General features: G+C 40.5%; 1 protein-coding gene and 1 pseudogene across 1 annotated transcript in view; one reads left to right on the top strand and one right to left on the bottom strand.

Moving 5' to 3' along the window:
• FOXO1 (forkhead box O1) overlaps positions 1 to 26,673 on the top strand; it is a 112,899-nt gene that overhangs the window by 44,097 nt on the left and 42,129 nt on the right. The gene's annotated exons all lie outside the window — the stretch shown is intronic.
• The window catches only part of LOC100423392 (E3 ubiquitin-protein ligase RNF6-like), a 37,780-nt pseudogene continuing 12,232 nt past the window's right edge, over positions 1,126 to 26,673 (bottom strand).

Here is a 26,673-nt window from a genome sequence, read left to right as displayed (position 1 = left end):
AAAATTTTTTTTTTAAAGAGCTGGTGTCTCACTTTGTTGCCCAGGCTGGTCTCAGACTCCTCCTGCCTCAGCTTTCCAAAGTGTTGGGATTACAGGCATGAGCCACCATGCCTGGCCTGGGGAACTTCTTGACCATGGTCCCCGGAACTTTACCCCTTTCTCATTATGGGATGCACTCTAATTTATCAATGTTCTTCTTAAAGTGTGTTAATAAAGAACTCATCTAGTTCTCTAGATATAGTGTGGCCAATTCTGAGTGTAGTGAGACTTTTATTTCCTGTGATCTGGAAATTGTACATTTGTTAGTGCAACCTAAGACTACCACACCTTTTTGTCACTTACAGTGGTTCATATGACACAGTCAGCAAACATTTCTGTGCCTGCCTCCAAACACATTTCCTCATTAAAAAGAAAAACTACTGAACTTCCAATTTTATGTTGATTTTTAAACCCAGCATTCTAACTTGTCAGTGTAATTTAATTCTGTTGTTGATTTTATTGGTTATTTTATTTCTTGTTGTTGGCAAGTTTACCGATCTGTCTTCTGGGTTGTCATGTGATACAGACGTAAATGCAGAGGAAAAAAGTTGATTTTCATAGTAGTCAGCAACAGTAATAACTAATGCCCCACATGGTCCCCCGTGTCACTTTTGGAAAAAAGCCTTTGTTCATAGAGCAGCCTTACCAAGGGATAAATGTTTTATGGCCTGGAGAGAAATGCATCTCAATATAATGTCTGTGTTATTTTTCAGAAGCCAAGTTTGTTTTCTTTCCCCTTTAACTGTATTTCATTTTTTTTAAAAAAACATTCCCATTGGAGAACTTAGAGAAAGGTGAATAAATGCAAATCGGTGGTTTTGTTTTGATTTATTCGTACCTTTGATAAAAGGAATTGATTCTGCTGAGAATATGACTGTTGAAGAGTGTTGCTGTAGCAGACTTGCTGTCATAAATTGATTGGCATGGGCTTAAACCTTTGAATCACACCCTGGAAGCAGATAGTACTTTAAGAAATCTCTAGTCTGGAATTGTTTCTTACAGAGCAGGACTCTCTTCTTCTTCCATGCTTACTTATAGTGATCCTTAGGGAATGGGCAAAATAGGAGTAAATTTGGAAAATAATATTTAGGGGATTGGAATCTGAGGAATAATGATAAAAAATAATTTAACTTTGAAAAACCATGTTATGCCAGTCATAGAGCCGTGTGCTTTCTGTGTACTATCTCATCACAGGCTCAGGCAATGGTGGAATTATGTCGAGCAGGCAGGAGGCTTGGTGATTTTTGTTTGGATTTTCTTTGGCTTGGGAAAGACAGATTTGCCTTTTGCCAGAAAAGAAACTCCTTCAGTGAGCTAGCACTTCAAAGTTGATGTCTCAGAATGTGGTGGAGATGCAGCCAGTTCACCTGAAGGTAGTGGTGGTGGTTAAATAAACACTCCCTCTATAAGTCTAGCTTTTCCTACAGTTATGAAATTTGAGATTTTTTGGTTTGTTTTAATGTTTATTGGTAGAAATAGATCATCAATGCATTCTTTGTGTTTATATAAACTGCATTCTCTTAAAGGTTTTTGTTTTCATTGGAGATTTTTAGCCTCCAAGTGAACTTAACATATTATCTATGCAATTGATTCTTTATAGACTTTTTTTTAGATCTTAAAACTAAATTTGAGAAACCATGCATATTGTATACCTTATTTAATAATCCAAAGAATTGTTTGCACTTTCAAAAAAGTTACAAAAAGGCTGAACACAAGTTAAATAACCTGTATGTCCTAAATTTTCCATTACTGAATAGATGCTTGTTCAGTGTTATATATTGCTTGCTTTCTAGTAAGTCAGATTGTCAGAGATGCTTCAGTAAATTATCTCTATATTAAAATGATATCTGAATCCCCTTTCTCTCTGAGATGATCTTGCCAATATTAAACATTGTGCCATATGCAGTTTTAGCCGAAAAGCTTAAATAAGAACCAGACTTGTAGACTGAATCTTTTAACCTTAAAATTATATACCTATATATGCATACATGGTATGCTGTATATTTAACATTTCAAGTAACGTATGTATAGCAAACATTCAGCCAAATACTCTTTCATGAAGAGGTATTATTCTTGAAAAGTTAATGAAAAGCTTATTTAGATAGAAATGTCTAGACTTAAGTACTAAGCCTGTGAAACTTGAAAGTAAAGTCTGCTGTGCTATTAAGAAAAAGAAGATTGGTTTTTAACCTATTGATTGTGCAGAGACAAAAGTGCTTAGCATGACAAAATTACCAAAATAAAAACATTTTAGACGTTATTTGGTTCTAGCAATGTTAATTATTTTGTGTTTCTGGATAATTTAACATTTATATTTTTAAATTTTATATAAATTTCCTCTTTATAGCAAATTTTAAAAAGCACACAAAGGCCGGGCGCGGTGGCTCAAGCCTGTAATCCCAGCACTTTGGGAGGCCGAGGCGGGCGGATCACAAGGTCAGGCTATCGAGACCACAGTGAAACCCCGTCTCTACTAAAAATACAAAAAATTAGCCGGGCGCGGTGGTGGGCGCCTGTAGTCCCAGCTACTCAGGAGGCTGAGGCAGGAGAATGGCGGGAACCCGGGAGGCGGAGCTTGCAGTGAGCCGAGATCGCGCCACTGCACTCCAGCCTGGGCAACAGCGTGAGACTCCGTCTCAAAAAAAAAAAAAAAAAAGCACACAAAAATAGTTCCAACTATATATAATCGGTTATTTTTCATCCTAGTTAGCTCATCACAAGTAACTAAGCAAAACAATGCTTAAACATTCAGTTCTACTAAAATACAATATTTGAGTAGATCCCATCACTTTACCCATTGTTTGCTATGTTGGACCCTAAAACAGGCTGCTGACAGATCGGGCAAGTGAAATTCTCTGAGAGCCATCGGTCAGTACAATGAATATGAAATTCATGCATGCAGGGTAATTGCCTGAGCTTGTTTCCAGTTATGTAATCACTGATAACAAGCACTAAGGATTTTACGTAGTTCACTATCAATACTGTTATGCTCTAGCACCGGGTGGAAAGATTATCAGTCTGCTCTTTGGTTCAATCATGTATTCGGGCAGGCGTGATGGCTCTTGCCTGTAATCCTAGCACCTTGGGAGGCTGAGGTGGGTGGATCACCTGAGGTCAGGAGTTCAAGACCAGCCTGGCCAACATGGTGAAACCCCATCTCTACTAAAATACAAAAATTAGCCAGGCATGATGGCGGGTTCCTGTAATCCCAGCTACTAGGGAGGCTGAGGTGGGAGAATAGCTTGAACCCGGGAGACGGTGATTGCAGTGAGTCGAGATCGCACCACCGCACTCCAGCCTGGGTGGCTGAGCGAGACTCACATCTCCAAAAAACAACAACAACAAAAAAGAGAGAGCAAGGGGAAGAATAGGTAGTGTTCCAGTTTGACTAAATCATTTGAATTTTGCAACTACATGCTATCCCTATTGTCACTGTTTCAGGTATGAGGTGAGTGGTCTCATTTACACCATGCATTTCAGTGCTATCTCCTTGGGCCTGCCTGTCTTGAGAGGAACCTTCCCTGTGCTGGCTGCTGTCTAACTGTAGCTAAGTTACTCAGTTCTGAGTGCATCTCTGGTAAATGCTGACCATTTCTCTGAAGCTCTGACTTGGAGAACTAGAGCTTCTCTCTAATGGTTGAGTCCTCCATTAGAGTACTAGGTTCTCCAGACCCAGTCATAATCTGCCTTAAAATTGACCAACGAGCCACTGATGATGGCTCAACAAGCTCATTCTCAGAAATCCTAGGAAGAATTCTGGTACTAACATAGGTTTGAATACATGACCGCTCTAAACAAGAAGTGATTTGGCAGAAGCCCCCATTATTGCTTTTGAATAGTGACCGTATTTTCTGTTAGCCCTACTCTGGATGAGTTCTGTCTGCAATACTATCCCGATCTCTGTTTTCTCCAGGATGGATCCTTCTCACTTGAAGGTCTAGTGTGATTGTTGGATGTTGTGGTACAGCAGTTGAGGATCTGCTGGATTCTTCTTCTACTGTTATTCTTGACACAAGTCTTGAATTAGAGAATGGGGTATATGCAGTACCTCTGTGTTCTCTATCTTGCTCTAAAAAGACTTGAGTTATACCCCTCCTCCTAACAGATCTTCTGGTGGTTTGCTGGTATTGGTCTACTTTCCCTTTGTGAATTATGATAAACAGTGCCACTCTGTCTCTTGAATTGGTGAACGACTTTGGCTACTGAAGGTAGATCTTATTGGCCTTAATCTTTGGTTTGTATTTCTTACTGTAACATTACCTCTAGCTCCATTTTCCCAAACATGTGCTGCTTTAAACCGTTGCACCTCCCTTTGCCTGAGTTTGCTACCACCTGACTGGTTTGTATGACTACTGAAATTAGTGCGTGAAGCACTAGCTCTGGGAATGCCAGCTGATCCCCCAATTCCAGTTCTTAATCTTCCCAATGTTGAGAAAAATCCTTCAGCTGAATTTTTCCCCCTTGAAGCAAGACTAGTCCTTAGAACGTTGGAACTACCACCATTGAAATTCACTGAAATTTGGCTTCTTGTTCGCCTAGCCACAGGACTAGTTGACTTTTGTTGCGTATTTGTAGTATGATATCTGTTACTATCTGAAAGTGGAATGTTTGTATAATCTCCATGAATTTCAAATCCTTTATTTTCTTGATTTATGTGGATTTGCAGACTAAACTGAAACTCTCCACTGTTCAAGTTTGTTTGACTCATAGCTCTCCAATTTTGATTCTCATTTTGTCCACTTCGAGTTGCATTTCCTGTGCCCTGAAAGGTGTTCAGCTATTCTGGAAGAGAATATTCATTTGAACTTTCTCCGGGAACTTCTGAGTCTCTGTAATTTGTTCCTTTTGTTTTATTTTATTTTATTTTTTTGAGACAGAGTTTCACTCTTGTTGCCTAGGCTGGAGTGCAATGGCACGATCTCGGCTCACTGCAAACTCCACCCCCCAGATTCAAGCGATTCTCCTGCCTCAGCCTCCCGAGTAGCTGGGATTACAGGCATGCACCGCCACACCCAGCTAAATTTTTGTATCTGTTTAGTAGAGATGGGGTTTCACCATGTTGGCCAGGCGGGTCTTGAACTCCTGACCTCATGATCCACCCACCTCAGCCTCCCAAAGTGCTGGGATTACAGGCATGAGCCACCACGCCCGGCCAATTTGTGCCATTTCTCAAGTCAGGCTGAGATACTAGTTGTTCGTTGACCCCATCTAACCGCTTTTGCAGTTCTTCTGATAATTATTTCTCTGGGGGAGCCTAAAAGATTATGGTCTCTCATAAGCCGATAATCTTCGTCATTGAGTTAATTAATAAACTGCTAATAGGCCTTTTCTCTGTGGAGATGCTCTTGCTGCCATCTTCTCCTATTTTCACAATGATTACAGTCTTGAGATAAGGTTTCTTCACCACCACCATCTGATCTAGATCTAGACTGATTCATCCTGAGATTCCTGGCTTGCTTATTTTCCTTTCAACATTCTTTTAACATAAGCCATGGTATCCATCCTTCAATTGTTTGTGCCTTTTTTGAGAGCTGCCCATCTCTTCCCAACTCAAATCCAGGCCTGTTGGTCTTCAGGGTTCTTAGTTTTAACTACTGTACTGTTCTTGGTTTCATAACTCTGCTGTTCAGTAAAATAGCAATTATTGTCCTCTCTGCCCTTATCACTCGGCTTAGCCAAGTCATCCACCATAATACAATCCTGTTCTGTGGAACAGCTCTTGGGAGCTTGGAAGAAGAAAGTTGAGTGGGTATTTTAGTATGAATTGATAGTATTCCACATGTACATCTAAAGTTTTCAGGGCCAGGTGTCATGGCTCATGCCTGTAATCCCAGCTCTTGGAGGGGAGTGTAGGGTGAGATGGGAGATCTCTTGAGTCCAGGAGTTTGAAACCAGCCTGGACAACATGGTGAAACTCCTTTGCTACAAAAATTAGCAGGATGTGTGGCACATGCCTGTTGTCCCAGCTACTCTGGAGGCTGAGGTGGGAGGATCACTTGAGCCTGGGAGGCGGGGTTGCAGTGAGCCGAGATTGCGCCACTGCACTCCAGCCTGGGTGACAGAGCCAGGACCGTGCCTTAAAAATAAATAAATAAATAAATAAATAAATAAATAAATAAATAAATAGGCCAGGCGCGGTGGCTCACACCTGTAATCCCAGCACTTTGGGAGGCCGAGGCGGGCGGATCACGAGGTCAGGAGATCGAGACCATCCTGGCTAACATGGTGAAACCCCGTCTCTACTAAAAATACAGAAAACTAGCTGGGCGTGACGGCGGGCGCCTGTAGTCCCAGCTACTCGGGAGGCTGAGGCAGGAGAATGGCGTGAACCTGGGAGGCGGAGCTAGCAGTGAGCCGAGATCGCGCCACTGCACTCCAGCCTGGGCGACAGAGCAAGACTCCGTCTCAGAAAATAAATAAATAAATAAAAATAAAAAATAAAAGTTTTCAGGTCTTGCACTACTGTAGAAGAAATATCTAGAAAGGCAGATGATGTGATTTTGGCAAGCGTGTCACCTGTTGATTTCTATTTTGCCAGTGAATGCATCAGGCCTGAGGTATGTGTGAGATCTGGACTTCTCCATTTCTTGTTTCTGATCACCTGAGGCTTGCACTCTGGAGCTTTTCCTTGTCTTCAGAGAATTTTCAGTGTGGTACATCTCCTTTGTTGTATTACAAACAACGTACAGAACACTTAATGCTTTCATTGGTTAGGAATCTCTGAAATTAAAAAGGAAATACCATGTTAGTTTTTGCCTTCTTATTTATTGTTCAACATTGTTACTTAAATCTTTTTCCCTATTTTCAGGTCATGTCCGCCCCCCGCCCCCCGCCCCCCAACATGTTTGGTATTCTTTCTATCCAGCTGTTCCTTCACCCAAATATAGTTAGGAGAGGAGTGCTGACCTATTAAGGCTTGTGTACTGTGGCTCTGTGTTTCTATTAGATGAGACTGAGTTCCTTTTCTGGCTCCTAGATGCTGGGGACATATTACCTGGTCACAAGAATGTGAGTTCTGATGATTTCCCACCCTTCTCTCTTTTAATGGTAAACATTCTTAGTAACTTTTCACCTTTCTTTCTTTTTTTTTTTTTTGAGATGGAGTTTTGCTCTTGTTGCCCAGGCTGGAGTGCAATGGCCCGATCTTAGCTCAACGCGACCTCCGCCTCCTGGGTTCAAGCGATTCTCCTGCCTCAGCCTCCCGAGTAGCTGGGATTACAGGCATGCGCCACCACACCCAGCTAATGTTGTATTTTTAGTAGAGACGGGGCTTCTCCATGTTGGTCAGGCTGGTCTCAAACTCCTGACCTCAGGTGATCTGCCCACCTTGGCCTCCCAGAGTGCTGGGATTACAGGCGTGAGTCACCGTGCCCGGCCTTTCACCTTTGTTATTGGTCGGAGATAGATTGTTCCCTAAACCGTCATTTCTCTGTTATCCCATTAGAAATTCATGCAGAAATTAATACTTTCGTATCATATTTTAAAATATCTGTTCAGTTATTTCTATTTCGAGTGACTTGTATCCAGCAGGGTGGGTGTGGGGAGGTTTTGTTTGTATTTGCAAACATCTTTATGTTGGCATAAAGATGCTAAAGCATGAGGGCTATCCATTGAAAAAGGAGCCCCAGGAAGCTCACAGGAGGTGAGTTGCAATAGAGCGTTGTTTCCTGGTTCCTTGCTCCTTTCTCCATCTGTCCCTTTTGCTCTGGCTCCCAATCTAGACTGCCATGTAGTGCCAATTTTTCTTTTCATTCCTTGGTCTGCTTCAGGTCTTAATTTTATTGTGCCGCCTTCCCTTCACACCCCTTGCACGCAGCCTCACGGATCAACTCTGTCCTAAGCAGAGAAACACAGCTTTGTTTCCCTCTTGTATTTCAGTCTTGTTCTGCCCTATAGTAGCTTCTGATACCTCCAGCATAAATACAATTGCTCATCATGGCCTTTTCAGGCCACTCCTGCTGCTGCTTCCTGTGAGTGTACCAATAGACTTCTCACTCTTCTCCACATGCGTTTGTCCCTCCACGGTCCCTCTTCTTCAGACCTTTTTCCTGTCTGCTTCATTAGATGAGCATCGTCTCATCCTTCAGACTCATTTCCTTTACAGAACTTTTCAGAATACCTGGTTTAGTTCTTGTCTTTTTAATTTTTTCTCTCTCCTTCATACATCTTTAAACATTAGTCCCTTTGCAGCGCTGACTTAATTTTCTGTTGTGTGCCAAGGCATTCAATATTCTTTTTTTGTGTTTTAATTTTTTTTTTCATTAAAAAAAAAAAACCCTCCTTACTATCATTCCCAGATATTCTTGTCTCAGCTAAAGATACTTGTTTTTCATTTTGAGTAAATATTCCAAGTAACTAAAGCTCTTTCAAATTTAGGAAGAAAGTGTTTTTCCTTTCCCTTCCTATCCCACATCTGGTTTATCAGCAGTGCTGTCATCTTTATCTTCAAAATATATCCAAGTTCCTTTACTTCTTACTGCTTCCACTTCTGTGTCTGGTTCAAGCCCCTGTAGTTTCTCTGCAGGTTGGTTGCTCTGTCTCCTAACTGCTTTTCCTGCTTCTGCCCTTTCTTTTGCAGCCTGTACTCAGCAAGGCCAGACGGATCCTCTGCTCCAAACTTCCCCTGGCTGCCTACCTCCCTCAGCCTGAAAACTGAGGTTCCCGCAGCAGCCTGCAAGCCTCTTTATTATAGCCCAGCCCTCCTGACCTCATTTTCCTCTCTTTCATGTCTCTCTGGTCACTTGGCCTCCTTTCATGCGATGCATCCTTCTGCCTCAGGGCTTTGGCAATATCCCTTGCCTCTCTTTGGAACACTGTTCCCAGGTGTCTGCCTGGCTACTTCCTTCACCTCACCTCGCTCACTCAGATGTCACCTTTTCAAAGCAATTTTCCTTGACTTCATTGTTGATAATCACAGCCTCCCCGCATGCCCGGTATATGCTATGCACTGTCCCCTCTTCTCTGCTCTGCTCTGTCTGACTGTCTGTCTGTCTGTCTGTCAGTCTGTCTATCTATCTGATCTATCTATCAATGTATGTATTATGTATGACGGAGTCTCACTCTCACCCAGGCTAGAGTGCAGTGGTGCAATCTTGGCTGACTGCAACCTTCCCCTCCTGGGTTCAAGTGGTTCTCCTGCCTCAGCTTCCCGAGTAGCTGGGATTACAGGTGCGCACCACCATGCCCGGCAAAATTGTGTTTTTAGTAGAGATGGGGTTTCACCATGTTGGCCAGTCTAGTCTCCAACTCCTGACCTCAGGTGATCTGCCTGCCTTGGCCTCCCAAAGTGCTAGGATTATAGGCGTGAGCCACTGCGCCTGGCCCCCTCTGCTTTATTTCTTGTAGCACTTGTTGACACCTACCCCCAGTGTGTATTCTTGTCCATCTCCCCCACCATAGAGCACAGGCTCCACAAGGACAAACATCCTCTATGTTTTTCATTCTTTTGAACCCACATGGTAGTAGGTGCTCAGCAGTTGTTTGCTGCATGAATGTGCTTTTTACCTACCTCTGCATTCACTGTGTGCTTTTCTGCCTTACTGGAGTGATGGGAGTGATCATTGGGATTTTCTGGTTTTTTGCTTACCACCTATGCCATGTCTTCTGGAGCTTGGCAAAGACCTTCTCTTACTATGTACGTTGCTTTGCCTCCTAGCTACTTCAGCATGGTTTTCAAGCTAGGAAGGGGTGAGCCTTTCAGGAGAAGCTTTATAACAAAGTGTGTTAAATAACTGGTCTTATTTTATACACAGTTTAAATCCAGCCAGGCCCTGGATGAGGATTTGAGAGGATCTCTGTGCTCTGTAGTTCTGTGGATTAGCATTTGGCTTTCATTGTTTTCTTTTAGCCCTGACTTTCTGGTTCACATTTGTTTAAATAGTCTTGAGTGTTTCAGAGGCTGAGGTGGTTGGAAGGTTGGCCACCAGATAAGGGGAGCAGCATCGCTATTCTTGTGCTTTCTTCTCTGCAGGGCCAAGAGATCTTCCACTATCTGTGCAGTGTGAGAAAGTTGCTAGCGTTGTTCTCAGTAACAAAATCTTCTATGTGAAGGTTTGCTGTCCCCTCAGTTTCTTAGTTTTTCTCTTTACAAAATGAAACGTCATTGACCATATTTTCAGGCTGCTTACAACTCCAGTGACCTTGAGTCCTGTAGGTCCCTCTTGCTGAGTAGAAAATTCAGATGAATTAAATTGTGTTGCAGAATCATGCTTTGAAAAGAGGTCCTAATCCCTGCAGTGTTCTTGACTTTCTGAAGAGGACTGAGCTCATGGTCAGCATGTTTCCTGATGGTTAAACATATCTAGCTTTAAAATTTCCAGCTGCTAGAGGAGATGAAGATGATGAGAAGCAAGAACACAGCAAACTGTTTGGCTTTTAGATGCATCCTGGCCTGGCCGGGTGGACTTGCACAGAACTGCTGGTGCCAGGTTAGTTCCCTGGGACTTTTCCAACATTTGTCTCTGTATTGAGTTTTGTCCTTATTCCTGAAATAGAGTAGCCACTGAAATCAGGAACCAGAACTGCTGGAAAATACCTTTGCAAGTCACTGTGTTGCATGGTAGAGGAAAGGCAACTGCCAGTAGTTAAAATACCGGGTTGAGTGCTAGTTTTTTCACCCTTTATTTTTTCTCTTTAAAGAGAGGTCTGATTTACTTTCTTCTGTCTGTTAAAGCTCTTTACAGGCTCTTAGAAAAATAAGCCATTTAATGGTACCAGCTGTGAGGACCCAACTTCAGTTCCATGAAAGCCGCCTGGTAGTTCTGGTCACAGGGTCCTGATGGAAGACCGTGTAACTGCTGCTAGGCAGTCAGCTGGAGGGCTCTGGTGTGGCCCACGCTCGTGTGTGTTCAAGTGACCTGAATGTGCTTCCTCTTTGGGGACCTGTTTCAAATGCACATGCTGACGCTGTAATCATCCACTAAACCAAATGACAGTTAGGAGATTCAAATTCGTGGGGCCTGTGACTTGGCCACAGTCCCTGTACACATAAAACAAGGTCTTAAATCAGAGAGACCACCATCTAGATTAACACTCAAACTGCAGATGGGGGCCGGAGCGGCTCTTGGTGTGGGAACTGCAACTTTGAAGTTCCAGACTTTGATGTGATTAACATTTCAGACTTACAGTCCTTTCTGTGTGGTAACTTTTTTGTTTTTTTTAAACACCAAACTGAAAATAAAAATTGATTTAGATTAGGGATGTTGGAGAAGCAGATCGTAAAGGGAGAAGGCCTCTTGCAAACCACATGTAACCATGTCACATCCTTATGTACCTCAGGAAGAGAGAGATGACAGACTATTGACCTTTCACCATATCTCTTTTACTTCTAACCGTTCTCACAGAGATCCTGCCCTCCAACACATACACCACCCCCAAAAAGAGGACACTTTTGACTTTGCTATCTCTTATTGACCAAGTGATAATCCTGATGGAGAAATAGGGTTTGCAGGCATGAGGTGTTCTTTTTCACCCAGATTTCAAGGTTTAAATACTGGAGATCATCTGACAGCCATCAAATTGTGGCTGATTAAAGTTTAGTTCTTCACCTCTATCTTGCTGGTGAAAGGAATACGAAGACAGGGAGAGCAGTTTGTGGGTCATTCCTCTTTTAAAATGTTGCTGTTAAAATCGTAGATCAGCTGATACACAGTAGCCCTCCTTTATAAGAGGGAGATAGTTCCGGGACCCACAATGAGTGCCTGAAACTGTGGATAGTATCAGACCCTGTGTATACTACATTTTTCCCTGTACCTACATACCTATGATAGTTTATACATTAGTCAGAGTAAGAGATTAACAACAATAACTAATAACAAAACAGACCAATAATAACAGTACACTGTAATAAAAGATAGATGAATGCAGTTTCTCTCTCAAAATATCTTACCATATTGTACTGCAAGTAACAAAAAGGTGGAAGGTGAGAACTCAGGGAAGGACCACTGTACATGGAATTGACATCAAGGAAACCAGAAATGTTGTGCCCAGGATGATAAAATTTCTTGGCCCCTGAAATTGTTGGGCCAGCCTTCTTTTTGAAAGAAATCTCCCTAGGCACGCTTGCACGCATTTGTGTACGTACATGTGTGTAACACACACATAAGTCCCTTCTGTTTTCTTCCTTAAGGTTGAAAACCTGAGGTGTCATCCTGATAATTTCATGGAGACCCTGCAACATTTTTTCCATCATACATGGCACTTTCTCTTCATAGCTGTGTCTATGATATGCTGTCTGCCTGCTGTGCTCTGTCCATTTGAGCTTTCTAAAACCCTGTAGGAGAGGTGGGGAAGCCTGGATTTTGTTGGGGAGATCCAGGGTCTCCATAGCATGACAGCTGATAAATGGAAGATGGATAACTGTAACCCTTGAGTCAGTGCATTTTCTGCTGGCCCCCTCAGTCTACTGACCCTGTCTTCAGTAGGCCTGTAAAAAGGCAGGGCAAAACCTAGCCCTCTAGTAGAGTTTTTATTTTTATTTTTGTTTGTTTGTTTATTTATTTATTGAGATAGGGTCTCACTCTGTTGCCTACGCTGGAGTGCAGTGGCGTGATGTTGGCTCAACCCACGACTCCTGGGCTCAAACAGTCCTCCCACCTCAGCCTCCTGAGTAACTGAGACTAAAGGCATGCACCACCACGCATGGCTCATTTTTTGTATTTTCAGTAGAGACGGGGTTTTGCCATGTTACCCAGGGTAGTCTTGAACTCCTGGGCTCAAGTGACCCACTCAACTTGGCCTCCCACTGTGCTGGCATTTATAGGTGTGAGCTACCGTGCCCAGCCTCAGTTTTTATATTTTACTGTTGACATTACTGTAGCTGTGATGGGAGGAGGGAATTAACAGGGCTCATGAGAGAGTGCTGAGCACCATCCTCTCTCCCAAACACAGCTTCCATGTGTTTTAGATGTGTTCTTTCCCTATCATGCCATCCATGTTTAGGGGCACAAGACGAGTCAGGTGAGGAGGGAATGGGCAGGTAAGTCCATGTGAACCCCTCTAGCAGGGTTTTGCCCTGCATCGCTGTTTCAAGGACATAGGATACAATTATGGCCTAACTCTTTTAATGTACGAAATCAGCAGAAACGATGAATATTTTTAGCTTCAAATTTGTATTACACACTGAGAACCTTATGTATGATTCTAAATTTATTGGTCGGTCATATCCTGAACTATACACCGTATGTACCTAGTAACCTAGTATTGGCTACAGTGATGCTGTCTTAAGTTTGTTTGTTTTAAATAATGTCTGAACCCACCATAGTGGTAGCACTCTAGCACAGTTTTGGGTAACGAATAAGATTGCATTCTGACATGGTGTCATAAATCATATCTAAAACCCGTGAGGTCGCATAGAACTTGTTTATGTAACAGGAGAGAACAAAACTCATTGTTCTGAGAATATATTGCTCATTCATTTTATCCTCAGTCATGATGAGTTTTACAGCCTATGTGCAGTATTGATGCCACTGAATAAGCATTTATTTTTGGTGAAGATATAACTTTTCTCGTAACATTCAGTTGAGAGGTTACAACAACTAAGACTTTGCATTCTGGAATTTATGTCCACGTATGTGTATACATACATGTGGTTTTTAAGGCGTGGCAACCTTAATGAATACTGGTAGAAGATTTTGGCTGTCTTTTAACAGCATTACCACGTGGTTGACTATTTAAATAAGCAGCACTTTATCTTGATGTAGTGAATGCATTTCACTGGTTATTTTGGCAAACCAGGGTATTTGTTGGTTACAAGCATAATTTTCTCAGTTTATGTTATTTTTCCTTCTAGATGTTTGTGAGCTATTGTTTTTATAGCCTGTATTGAAAACATGCTTTTTCTTTTTAAAATGGATTGTAGAGCTTTGTTAATAAAAAAATTTAAAATAAAAATGGTAAGGCGGAATGGCTTAGTTATTTTTATATTTTCCTGTAAAAACAGCCTCAGTTAAGTGAGCCACAATGAGCCATGATGTATTTCCTCCATCAGGATGGAAAATAAGCCATTTATTATTTCAGGTCTGACTCACAGTGAACCTGCTGACACTGAGATGTTTTAAAATCATAATCATAAGGAACAGGTTAGGGCAGAAACTTGGACGCTGGGCCTAGGATTACCTGCTTATTACAATGTTTTACAACTTGGATGCTTTAGGTTTTCTGGCACAATGTCCTAAACCTCACACACTAAACACCCCCTTGTTGTACAATTATTGCTTGCTGGTTTTAGATGGTGCCAAATAGACAGATGCCTCATCATAATTACCATTTTTAAAAATTTCACTGTTATAGATATATATAAATAGGTTGTTATCTCCTCTCCCTTCCCTCAGTACAGTATGCTCATGCTTCCACAAAAAGCACCCCGGATGTCCTTAGTTAATAAAGACGGGCAGCTGAGGAGTGAGAGTGTGGCAAGTGGATGCAGCGTGTCCTCAGTGTCGCAGGGTACATAATATTAAATTACATGCGATTGCAAAGGAAAGCAGTTACATTGAATACAGTTGTCAAAATTGTCATAGGGTAATAGATGTGCTTCTTTATCAATACATTACATACTATTTAGTGGTGGGTCACTATAATTTCGAGGTGGAGATGAATAAACAATATTTCGGGTTTTTGACAGCAACTGTAATGTGAAGGCATCCAATTTCTATTGGTGTCAAAGTCACAGGTACTGCCAATACTGTGATGTGTTGCCTACATTCGTAATTGGAAGAAATGCTACATTTTAATGAGTGACTCATAAAAATGTGTTTTTTCCTATCCAAGGTCATGAATCCCTTGAGTTCTGTCCATGGGCTCCAGGTTAAAAATCCTGGGCCTTGAGGAATTTTTTTTCCCACCCTGAAGAATTTCTTTAGGCATGAATTTGAATATATGCAAATAAAGTTTTCCTTGAAGACAATGCTATTCTACTAGCTTTGGTTCAAAAACAGGAAGACATGTTTACTTCTTGTTTTTGTAGTCAGTTCTAATTATCTGTAGTCCAGAATTGAAGAAATTAGCTTTCATTTTCCTGAGAAAATCACTTACTCCTTTGGCATCAAAAGGAGGATGCACTGAAACCTGTATTTTCTGTGGTTTTGAGTAAACAGACTTAAATTTACAAATACTCATGCATAATTCTATGCACACTCTAGGCATATTAATACAGTGTAGACTGATACATATATAGAAATTACATCCTTTCCAAAGTAAGTGTGTGCATCTCCTTTGTAAGACAGAAGGAAGAAAAAGAAAGCAAACAAATTAACCTTGTCATGGCAAGCAGAAGGAAAAAGAAGCAGTAGGCTCCCAGTTTGGTATTCTACCCTCCAGATGACTTTATTGCATAATGTGTTTTGTCATCCAAACGTAATTTTATTTCAGGTCTACTGAGCTTCAAAAATTACAAATGATAATGATAATTAATTAAATTTGAGTAGTTTTAATGACATTGAGCTGTGTGCTGGAATGGGAAAATGGCACAATTGAAGGGCATTTACATTGAGTGTCATTGTTTAAAGTTACCCTGATTTGGAGGCCCTTTAAAAATACCAAAAGTCATTGTATTTTAACATTTATTTCAGCTGAAGGTTTTAAAACAGCGTTTAAAAATCTTTAGTACTTGCAGTGAAGGAAGATACATGTACCCCCTTCCCACCCATCTCTAGGATCCATCATATGAGTTGAAAATTATCTTTAATAAATTAACCATGATCATGACAAATCTTACTTTACTGCTTTGAAGGAAAAAGGAGGCATTTTGTGACGTGACACTGAAAGGATAGCATTTTCTGCCACCCTCTTATATGATACCTACCTTAAGAATCAGGAAAAGCCTTGGAGATGACACTTCAATTTGTAGACATTGTTCTTTTCTGAAGAGAATCTGAAAAAAGATAGCCTAGAGAAATGTAAAATAGAAAAAGAATAAGGTGATTGCTACTTCAACAGCGAGCTAATGCTCTGAGGGGTTACAGCAGTGACAGATAAGGAGAAATATGCATTTTTGACTTGAAGGATAACACATTGTGATTATCAGTCAGCTTTTGCTCCATAACAACCCCCAAAGTCTCAATGGCATGCAACCGTATGTATTTATTTATTGCTCACATGTATGAAATTCCCTGCAGCAGCCTACTCCATGTGTCTCACTTTGAGGCCTTGGCTGGAAGGTGAGTGACTAGAGTAAGTTCTTCTCATGGTAGTGTCATGTGCAAGAGGGCAAGCCTGACTGCATGAGTATGTTTCAAGTCTTTGCCAGCATCAGATTCCCTAGCATCCCATTAGCCATAGCATCTCTGGAATCAAGAAGGAGGAAAGTGTGCTTTACCCCCAAGAGGCCGTAGAAATACAGTTACCAGAGAGTGAAGAATTGGGACCAATAATTCTGTCCTACCACAAATGCTAGAAATGCTAGCAGCTGAGGGTAGCTTTTGGTTATGAGATTATATGGTGCTGTTTTACTGCGTTTGGCTTTTGTCATTTCCTCTGCCCCAAGAAACACTAGTTCAGTTTTTCATATGGACGTGGACTGAATTTAACACACCATGAGAGACATGTTACTATCAGCTAGGTAAGGGACAAGAAAGAGGGTGCATGAATTGAGCCAAGACTTAAGAGATCTGGATTCAAAATCTGGTTCAGCAGTGTACCTATTGGGGGACTCCAGGCAATTCATGTAACCTTTTTCTGCCGTGGGCCTCTTGTTCTGTAAAATGAAGATACTGGGCTAGCCCATCTTCTTAGTTCTTTCTACTACTAGAATTGAGATTTGATTTCTTATCTGTTGATACAGGTTTCATTTATTGGCACCTCCATTCCCACCTTTATGTTGGTGTAGGCTCAAGGCAACAGAATGACTTTAGTAGACAAATGGGGTTAAAAACATTGAATGTATAGAGATGTACTACCTATGTGTACAATACTAAATAGTGTGGAGTAATGACTGTTGAATGTTGTGTTTGGGGTTATAGAATCTCCCCTATAGGCTTTAAGCTCCCTGATAACTTTATTTCCTTCCCTCCCTCCCTCCGTGCCACGCACCCACCTACCTACCTACCTACCTACCTACCTACCTACCTACCTAATACAGTGCCTGACTTGTAGTATAGCACTCTAGGAACAAATGGTTGAAAGAAGAAACCCCAAGTGGGAAATTAGTAGGGAAACAATTCCCTAGCCTGAAAGTGTGTCCAAGAAGAATGATGGTTTTCTGGTGGTTATATTTATTGCCTAGGATGGACAGCTTTCTGCTTCAGAGGACTGGGAGTGTTCAAACAAGATTGACATAGACATTTGACCCCATGCTGTGTCCCCAGCATTTTGCTAGGCGCTCAGGGTGTAGCACGAGGAAGCATGATTGCTGCCCTTCGGTTTTTGTCTGGGAGACAGATGTGTAAACAGAGTTGCACTGTGCCTTCTGTACCAGAGGCCCAACCAAGGCATAGAAGGGCCACATGGGAGACATAGGGAGATCTCACTTGGAAGAAACCTGGGTCTGGTCTTGATTGAGGAGTGGGGAGAAGTTGGGCGGATCTGTGGGTTTATAGAGAACTTTCTGGGAAGGGTGAAGTGGCACAATATTTTTTGGGGGCCTAACTACAAAGTCTGAAGGGAAAGGCAGGGTGAGACAAAGCTTCAGAAGCAGACAGGGTTAGATCTGAGAGCCTTGCATGACATGACCTTGGTCTTTACCTGATGGAAAAAGGAAGTTACTGAGGAGTTTAAAGCAGGGGCAGGAGATAGGAATGGCAGTGAGGAAGTTGGATGTGGGAGCTGCAGGGACCTGCAGGCTGTAGTATGACTTGGGGAGGATGGAGGGACAGTGGAGGGGCATGAGCTGGGCTGACATCTGGCAAGTAGTGTCCATTATGGACAATCACTCTTATAGTCCTCCTCAGTCCCTTTTGGCACCCTGCCTCTCCCCGAGCCCCACCATAGAAAATAACATGCTGTGCTGTCACTTAAAATCTCCTTTTCATGGCCAGGCGTGGTGGCTTATGCCTGTGATCCTAGCACTTTGGGAATTCGAGGCTGGCAGATCACTTGAGGTCAGGAGTTTGAGGCCAGCCTGGCCAACATGGTGAAACCCCGTCTCTACTAAAAATACAAAAATTAGCCAGGTGTGGTGGTAGCACGTGCCTGTAATCCCAGCTACTCAGGAGGCTGAGACAGGAGAATCAGTTGAATCTAGGAGGCAGAGGTTGCAGTGAGCCAAGATTGCGCCGCTGCACTCCAGCCTGGGTGACAGAGAGAGACTCTGTCTCTAAATAAAGAAACAAACAAACAAAGAAACCAACCAACCATGTTGCTGGTCCTTGAAATAGTCAGTTTTAGGCTATATAGCTCTGGGTGATGAGATATACGGTGTAGTCTGTGTTGAAGAGTGATAGAAACTCAGTTTGGAAAACTGTCAACTTGATAGGTTTAAAACCACCTTGGTCAATAAAGTGATGGAGGTTATTTTGATCTTCAATTTTTACATTTGCTCTATCTTGCTAGATAACATTTGGAAAAATTGTTTTTCCACAGTATTTTGGTTAAGTAGAACATGCCTTTCAGTAAATTCCACTACGTTATTGTTAGAATATGTTTTTTGTTGTTCCAAATTTGTTGATATTTTTATTATTGCTTGGTCGATGTATGTTTTCTAGATTATTAGGCTCGTACCTACTACTTTTCAATACTTCTCAGCTGATAATCAAGAGGTATCTCTTAGTGGTTAGTGTCAGCAGCATTACTGGTATAATTTGTGGCCTTCTTTCACACACTAGCTTTCCACACCTCCGAGCAGGTTCAGGGCTTATGTAGCTACTAATACATATGTACTGCTGGCAAGTGACTAGAGAGGTGGAAAAGGGAGTACCTTGGGGGTTTAGGGGCTAGAAAAGGTCACCATTGGGTTGGAACCAGGAAAAAATAGAGCGCATACCTATGATGAGCACTGTAGTATAGATAGAATTTCAACAGGCTGAGGCTGTATTTGGGCCAGATTGAGAGGAGATTCGGGGAGGAGCAGCCTGGACAGTGGGGAGGAATTGAGAAGTACAGGTGGTTGGATTTGTGTGATTGGAGTTAAGGCTGGAGAAATGGGAGCCATGTCCCCATCATTTCTTTTTGAGGGTAGGGAGCTATCGAGTAGGAAATGTTTGTGTGTAATGCTGCTAGGTTACAGTTTTAAGCACCAACTGTGAGCACTGGAATGCTTAGTGTTGTCACAGAGCATCTGCAGGTACTCTGGAATTCTCTTAAAATATCCTGGAATTTTCCTTGATCAGGAAAAAAAATGACATGGTTGAGCGGTGAATTTTAAGAGTTTTATTTTTCTATTTCTTTACTGCTATAAACATTTGTTAGTAACTGTGTTTTATTATTGAGTTGCCCACACAGTGTGTGGTTTTGGTGACTAAAAATGAAGACTGGATGACCATTGACTAAAAATACTTATTTATATGATATTTTATGTATATATCAACATGTACATATATGATATATATCAGGTTTTTAAAAAGTAAATGATGAAGAACATCATTACTGATTTACTTAAATCAAATATGTACCAGTTTTTAAATTCTGGAAACAAAGATTCCAGGTTTCTATAGCATTTAACAAATGATTATTCATAGCAAAATCTACATTCCTGAGGCTGGGAACTAGAGGAAAGGGTTTGTGTGAAATAGGAACCAATTGAATTTTAGAAAGGATGTTAACATATAGCTGTTTTACTGTCTATAATGTTAAATGAATACACTTTTGGTTTCTGTCCGGAAAAAAATTAACATCTTAATCTAGTGTGTGATTCTCATACATAAGACTTTTTAGGGATGACAGTAATATTTACAAATAGGTGAAAAAATATAGAGTTGTCTGGTTTAGACTCCTTTTGTCATGGCATGTTTAAAGAAGAAAGCTTCCAGGAGAGAAAGGCTTGTGATGAAGTAGCATCACCTTTCAGTTAGTTCTCTGTAGTATAGATTATGTGTTTGTGTCTGCCTGGTCATAGTTGCTGGTCGCTAGGTGTCCTTGCCTGATGCCAATATGATTCTGGGCTGAATGTACATGAATCAATTCTAATATAAGTGTAAATAGCACACGGGAAGATAAACATACCAAGAGAACCACGTACAGATCATATGGTTTATTCCAGAGGCAAGAATAATAATAATAAAAAAAATCTGACATTAGACTAATTATGAGATAGTTGAGTGAACTCAGTCATACGTGCACATTAAATCTCATGTAGGTACATACACATACATATACAGTATCACTAACTAGATTTTTCAAAAGATTGCCTTGTAAGAACAAGTGACACACATTTAAAGTGTTAATAGTGCTTCTAGGTGGCATATCTTGTCTTTTTTTTTGTTTTTTTTTTGGTGGAAGTTGCAAAATTTAGGCTAATTCTGTCACATTCAGTATAAATCACACAGTTAAAAAGACGCTCTGTAGTTTTCCTAGTCTTTGCCCCATTTTGGCACATTAAGTGTTCGGGGTAAATTTCTATGGCGACACCATCATCTACTCTAGCTTTCTCACCTGACGTTTGCTTCCCCAGCACACCACATCAACCCCAGGTCTTAATTCCCTTGACAAAACACACTTTGTGATTGTATATGGCACTCTGACTGCTAAAGCTAAGCTCTAGTACAGTAGTTGAGTTACAGTTTTCTTGAAACTCAGTTGTGCTTTTTCAGATGTGTTTGTGCAGTAGTGCTTGTTTTCCTAATAAAAAGTTAGCTGTTAAATATGAATGTGAAAATAATTATCTTTAGGAAGAACTAAGTTGAACCCCTTGAAAGACTTAAGCTGCTGATAAATTATTTGCAGTGAGACCCTGTAAGATTGGGGGAAACCATGGAGAACTTCTGTAGTTGGATTGATATGAAAGGGGTTCAGTTGGATTCCTCTTCCACTTGAAAGAAATCCAAATCGTAAATCTGTGGTGACAATATGCTGTGGGTTTATAAGAAAGAATGGAAGCCTAACCAGAGTATCTTGATTCAAAGGTTTGCTGTACCTCAAGCACAGTTACCTGTATATTTTTAAGTCAAATGTTTAAGGAATACATATACATATACACATGCACAACACAAACACACACACACACATATAAGGTATACATACTTTTTTATTTATAATATATGTATATATTTAAAATCCTTGCTGTAACTCAACCTTTTTTTTTTTGGATTCATGTGCCGACTAGGGTCTCCATCTGGTTTGGGTTGGATTGGGATTGGATAACACCTTTCCACCTAATAGTCAGCAGCATTAAGAGCATTGATTGCCAAAAGGCCATAGCTAACCTACTTTTTTTAGGATACATATTGTTTCTCCTCATTACCCTGTAATAAAATAAGATTTATCTTAAACATGTGCTGAGAGAAGCCTAAAATGGAAATACACGGTACAGGCATAGTAAGCTGGGAGAGACCTTAAGGACCATTGCCAACTCCCTAAATTGCAACTGAGGAAATGACTTCATCAGATTGAGATCTTCATTAGTGGCCTAGCTGTGCAGTGATGTAGGCAGTGAGTGCATGAGCAGAGCATGTGTGGTGTTCATTCCCATCCATCCATCACTCATCCCACATGAAGTTGCCTCTGGATTGGGACCTTGAACTCTTACTAATTTTATGGTAGTGTAACTTGGAGAAGACTTATCAGGTAGGTGAGCTTGGTAGTGTGTTTTGCTTTGTTTTGCATTTGGGTCATCTTCACATGTGTTAACTAAGAAGGATTTGCTGCTAACCTATACCTAAATCTCTGACACAAAACCTGGAAAAGCCTTAAATGATTGGCAGGTAGTGTTGAAAGGTGCTGTATCAGGGCTTTGTAAATCATGCCATCTAGATAGAATGCATTGTGTTGGAATGAAATTAAAATAACCGTTTTAAAAAATGTAAATGACCTTGGGTAGAAAAACACCAGCATTAAGAAAGCTGTAGCAGCTTTCACATTAGCAGGTGAAGATCAATCTCTCCCCCTTCATGTTTGAAATAATCTTTTACATTGCTTGTGTGAATTTCTTTCTTTTTTTCAGGTACATTGATTATGCATCTCCTCCCACCCTCCACATTTATTCCCCTAAGGGATTGATATTAATGAGTTTTATGCTTTGAATTTTAAAATTTTCTTGTCCTCAAAAGTGAGACTGGGGAGAAAGAGAAAAGACTTTAAAATTTTTCTTTGAACGCTTTTAGTTATATACCTATTCCTTTTGAAAATTTCTCTGTGGATAACAGGATTACTTTCTTGCAAATGACTAATTTAAATGCCATAGAATATGTTTAGATTCACTGTCCCATGGTTGTCCTGCCACATTTCTTTTGCTCAGATTCACCTTCAGAAAGTGAGGGAAAGGGAAAGCATATTAAGCATATTATGCCTGCAATCAAGGCATAGGTTGGCTACTTAATTTGTAGTTAGTAAAAAACCACTGTGATGGAACTGAAAATATTAATAAATTAAGAAGAAAACCAGATGCTTGTCTTTTGCTTTAATGGTGGGACTAAGGTTTACATGAATCTTTCTATGTGTGTGGTTTCAGCTAGTGCCTCTTGGCTCTGAAATGTATGCATATGTAATTTCATTATTAATGATAACGTAGGTACCTCTCTAGAGAGTGCTAGTTGCCGTATTTTTAAAACGCTAACATTTGAAAATGTAGATACAATTCTATTTTTTAAAATTAATAGGTCTAAACTGTGATCTTTGGTGATATTTCCATTTCGAAGTATTTATCAAATCAAGTCATTAATGGTAAAACAGTACTAGTACAAAGATGCTTAGATATTGCTCTATATTTTTCAAAAGAATAACAAGGCAAGAACAACATCTTTTAGAAACGTGCCTAAAAAGGTGCCAATCTGACCAAAAAACCCATTTCGTCACTGAGAATTTTAACAGAAATTTTAAAAAGTATTATGTTGGAGAATCAATGTTTAGTACATTGGACAATTCAGAAGATTGATTTATTCAGGTTTGCTTGGGGGCTTGAGAACAAATACGTGTTTAAATTTGTATATATAATTTAAAAATATTAAAGCAAATTTGAAAAATAGGGAAGAGTCAGCCATATTGTTTTAATTAAACAAAATTATCACTACTTATTTAGCAGTGCTTCTACTTTGTTTTCTATGCATTATCTTTTTGAAGCCACTGGTGAATGTATGTATAAAGCTTGCCGGCTTTTTTGATTAACAAAGTTCAGTCAGTGAATAATGTAAAATACTATTAACATTATTGACAGCATAACTGGAAAGTGACTTGAGCACATAACAATCACCTTTAAGTCAAAAGTTAAATTCTTGTTTTTATGTTATTTATTGTTTTCCTTTAGAGAAGAGATACATGCCTCATCTTAGGAATTATTTAATATCCTTCAAAGACTGGACTTTAACGAACAAATTTGTCGTGTGGCAGAAGTTACTATAGTCTGATGGAAGGGAAAATAGCTGCAAAGAAGAGAAAACGGGTGGTGGGGGGTGTTGAGGTATAATAATCTGTGGCTGTGGGATGGTTTTAGACAGACCAGACATAGCCCAGACTCATGTTTCTAAACACACATTAATTGCAAACCTTGATCTCAAGTTTTATGTTTTTCCATCACTTTTTAGCTTTAATTTGTAGTAGATTGCTTGAGGAAAGACCCCTGTTGATTGGTTGTAATCATCTAAGATTTATGATGATTAGGAAGTCTAAATAAAAGTCTATTGGATCCAATTTGGACATAAATTTGAATTCCCAGTTTATTGGATTGCCTTGAAATTTGCATTGGTAATATGCAAATTAAGTTAAGAGTCTTGACTATCAAAAGCGCCTTAGGAGTAAATTAGACAGTTTGGAAGCTCCATTAACTCTTTCAGAGTACTAAGCTACTATTTAGTCTACCCAAACAGTAATTTACTAAGTTTAGCATACCCAGACAGTAATTTGCAAAGTAATACCTTGAAGATGCTGGAAGGAGTTAATGAAGCTTCTGAAATACTGTGTTTTTTGGGAGAATCTGACTCAGCATTTGCAGTAGTTGGAGTTGAGAAAAGGCAACTTTAAATTTTGAATGCCTAATTGGCAGGAATTTTTGCTAATGCTACAGCCTTTGATTTTTATCATACTCCTACCCTCTTCCTGTCAGGTTGCACACTCCTTTTACTAATTTATGTGAGTGCCCCCCAAGGTAAAGCCCCTGTGCACTTCTGTGGTGGTGCCTTCTGACTGGTTCAGCCTGTCACCTTGACACACACACAGATGGTTTCTGGAGGCCCATTTAGTTCCAGCTGTCTTGTTCTTCACCTCTCATGTCCATATCTCTCCATCTTTTCTCCTGAGCTTTGGTCTAATTTGTCACCTCAGTGAGGACCAGATGGCTGGCTGTTGTTTTGAACTTGTCTTCCTCTTTGAAATGGGTTTCTCCTCCTGAGGTCATCAGGTTTTGAATAGCACTTACCATTATTTTTTAGGTGAGGATAGCTTTCAGTGCTGGATCAGTGGGAAAAACTCCAATTCAACTCTTTTGCCTCTGCAGTGGAGCATGGACTTGAGGCTTCTTGGAGTTTTCCTCTTTCCCTTCCCCTAGTTGGCTGGAACCATTTCATCATTTCATGCTTGGGTCACTACACTGGTCTTTTCATCGGCTTGCTGCCTCCAGTTCCTTCCTTCACTCTGCTGTGGGCAAGATGACGCATCACTTTAATTATAACATTTCACCTCCTGAAACATCTTCAGATACTGTGCTACTTTGAGGATAAAATCTAAATCCTTTTCCTGGGCATCAAGACCACTCACCATCTGAAAGGCCCATCTTTCCAGCTTCCTTTCCTACAGATTCCTCTACCACCCCTCCCAGGCCTGAGGAGGGGCACTCCCTCCCTTTGAGGTATTTCACACTTTTCTGTGCTCCTTAGCAGGGCATTCCTTTTCCCTCCCCACCCTATCTAGAACCACTCAATGAAAAAAGCCAGGCTCACAAAGACACACGCCACACAATTCCATGCGTATAAATTTCAATAAACAAGCAAAACGAACGTAAGTGCTAGTAAGTGACAATACCTGTGGGTGGTGATTTCACAGGGTACATGTATAAAACTTCATCCAGCTGTACACAGCCCATTTGAGCATTTGGCTGTGTGTAAATTAGACCTCAGTAAAGCAGTGCCCATCATGTAAGGCTGTGGTGAGGCTTAAATTATATAATGTAGTATATAAAATGCTGAGGGCAAGGCCTGGCATGTGGGGGAAATCTTATCTCTTTTAGACAGAAGCAGTTGCTCTCACTCTGAATTGTATGGCAGATATATTCTTCTCTGACAAGAGTAACTCTGCAAACAGACTTTGTAAGCTTTTTTTTTTTTTTTTCCCAGTGTGTTTTTCACTTGACTTTTATTGCCACGTTTTGCTCAGTTGGTATTTTTGGTTTAATATGGATATACTTGCTTTTTTTCTTGTTTATAGTCTACATTTTTGATCAATAGAAATAATGACAGTAGGGTGTGTTGTAGAAGGCTGTTAATGGATTAAGCAATTCCCCCTTCCCCCAAAACATTGCACATACCAAAAAAGAACTTTATCTTAAAAGTATTTCATACAACAAACAAGATTTATTTTCCCAAGTCATCTAGTTACCAGAGAAGCATCCATAAATGGTACTTATTAGGAAGGCATATGACTAAGGAAGACTTTCTTAATTGAGCTGTGAAAATGAAATAATAAACCATTTTGCGAGATGGCAAACTTCAGTGTATGTATTAATCACCTGGGGATCTTGTCAGTTCTGATTTAGTGGGTCTGGGCTGAAGCCCAAGGTCCTGCATTTGTAACCAGCTCCTAGTGATGCCGGTGCTGCTGGCCCCAGAACCACACTGGGAGTAGAGCAGAGCTAGGGGTGTATTCAGGTTCAGAGATGGGACATTATGAAGGGCAAAACAAGAACTTAGCTCATAAAAACCACCCCACAAATTTGGGTGGGTAGTGACCTTGTGAACCACATTTATGTAAATATTCCTGAAAGAATCCATTCAAGAAAGCATCAGCTTGTCTTTTAAAGTTTTGATGTTGTGTGATTTTTTTTTTTTAATGCTAGTGGAAAAGACTGGTTGATTTCATTAGTTTGTTTTTTGTTCATTCGTTTGTTTTTGTTCCCTCTTGCAAATAATATATCAGAAATGGTCATGAATTTGATCAGAATTTTAGGGAAAGAAATTTATTTGTGTGAATGCCCCTTCTTTAAAGAAATAGTAACAACATTAACAAAAAAGCCCCAAAAACTGAACTAAAGAGTACCATCCTGCCCATTTGTTACTTTATTTCATGCATAGTACTTGACAAAAGTTGCTATTCCGTGCCATATGCCATCTGAAGAGCCAGTTTCACCGATGTTCCGTCTTCTCACTTAACATGAGTAGATTTCCATTTCCCTCCTCTGAACTGGGGCCTCTTTCTTTCCTTTGTTCCCTTTTGCCTATCACAGTCTTGACTTGGTAGAGGATATTATGCCCTGTCAGGATCTTCAACCTCTGTTAGCCTATGATTTGAAACTGAGAAAAGTCCAAGTTGGAAATTGAAAATGAGAGCCTGATGCTCTGAGGCGGGGAAAGCCTCTGAGGACTTGGCCCGAGCACCGCCCCCACCATAACAGGTTAACAGGAA

Source organism: Macaca mulatta, chromosome 17, assembly GCF_049350105.2.
Source record: "Macaca mulatta isolate MMU2019108-1 chromosome 17, T2T-MMU8v2.0, whole genome shotgun sequence".
NCBI lineage: Eukaryota > Metazoa > Chordata > Mammalia > Primates > Cercopithecidae > Macaca > Macaca mulatta.
Note: the sequence above shows the minus strand (reverse complement) of the source record. Positions and strands in the feature narration are given on the sequence as shown.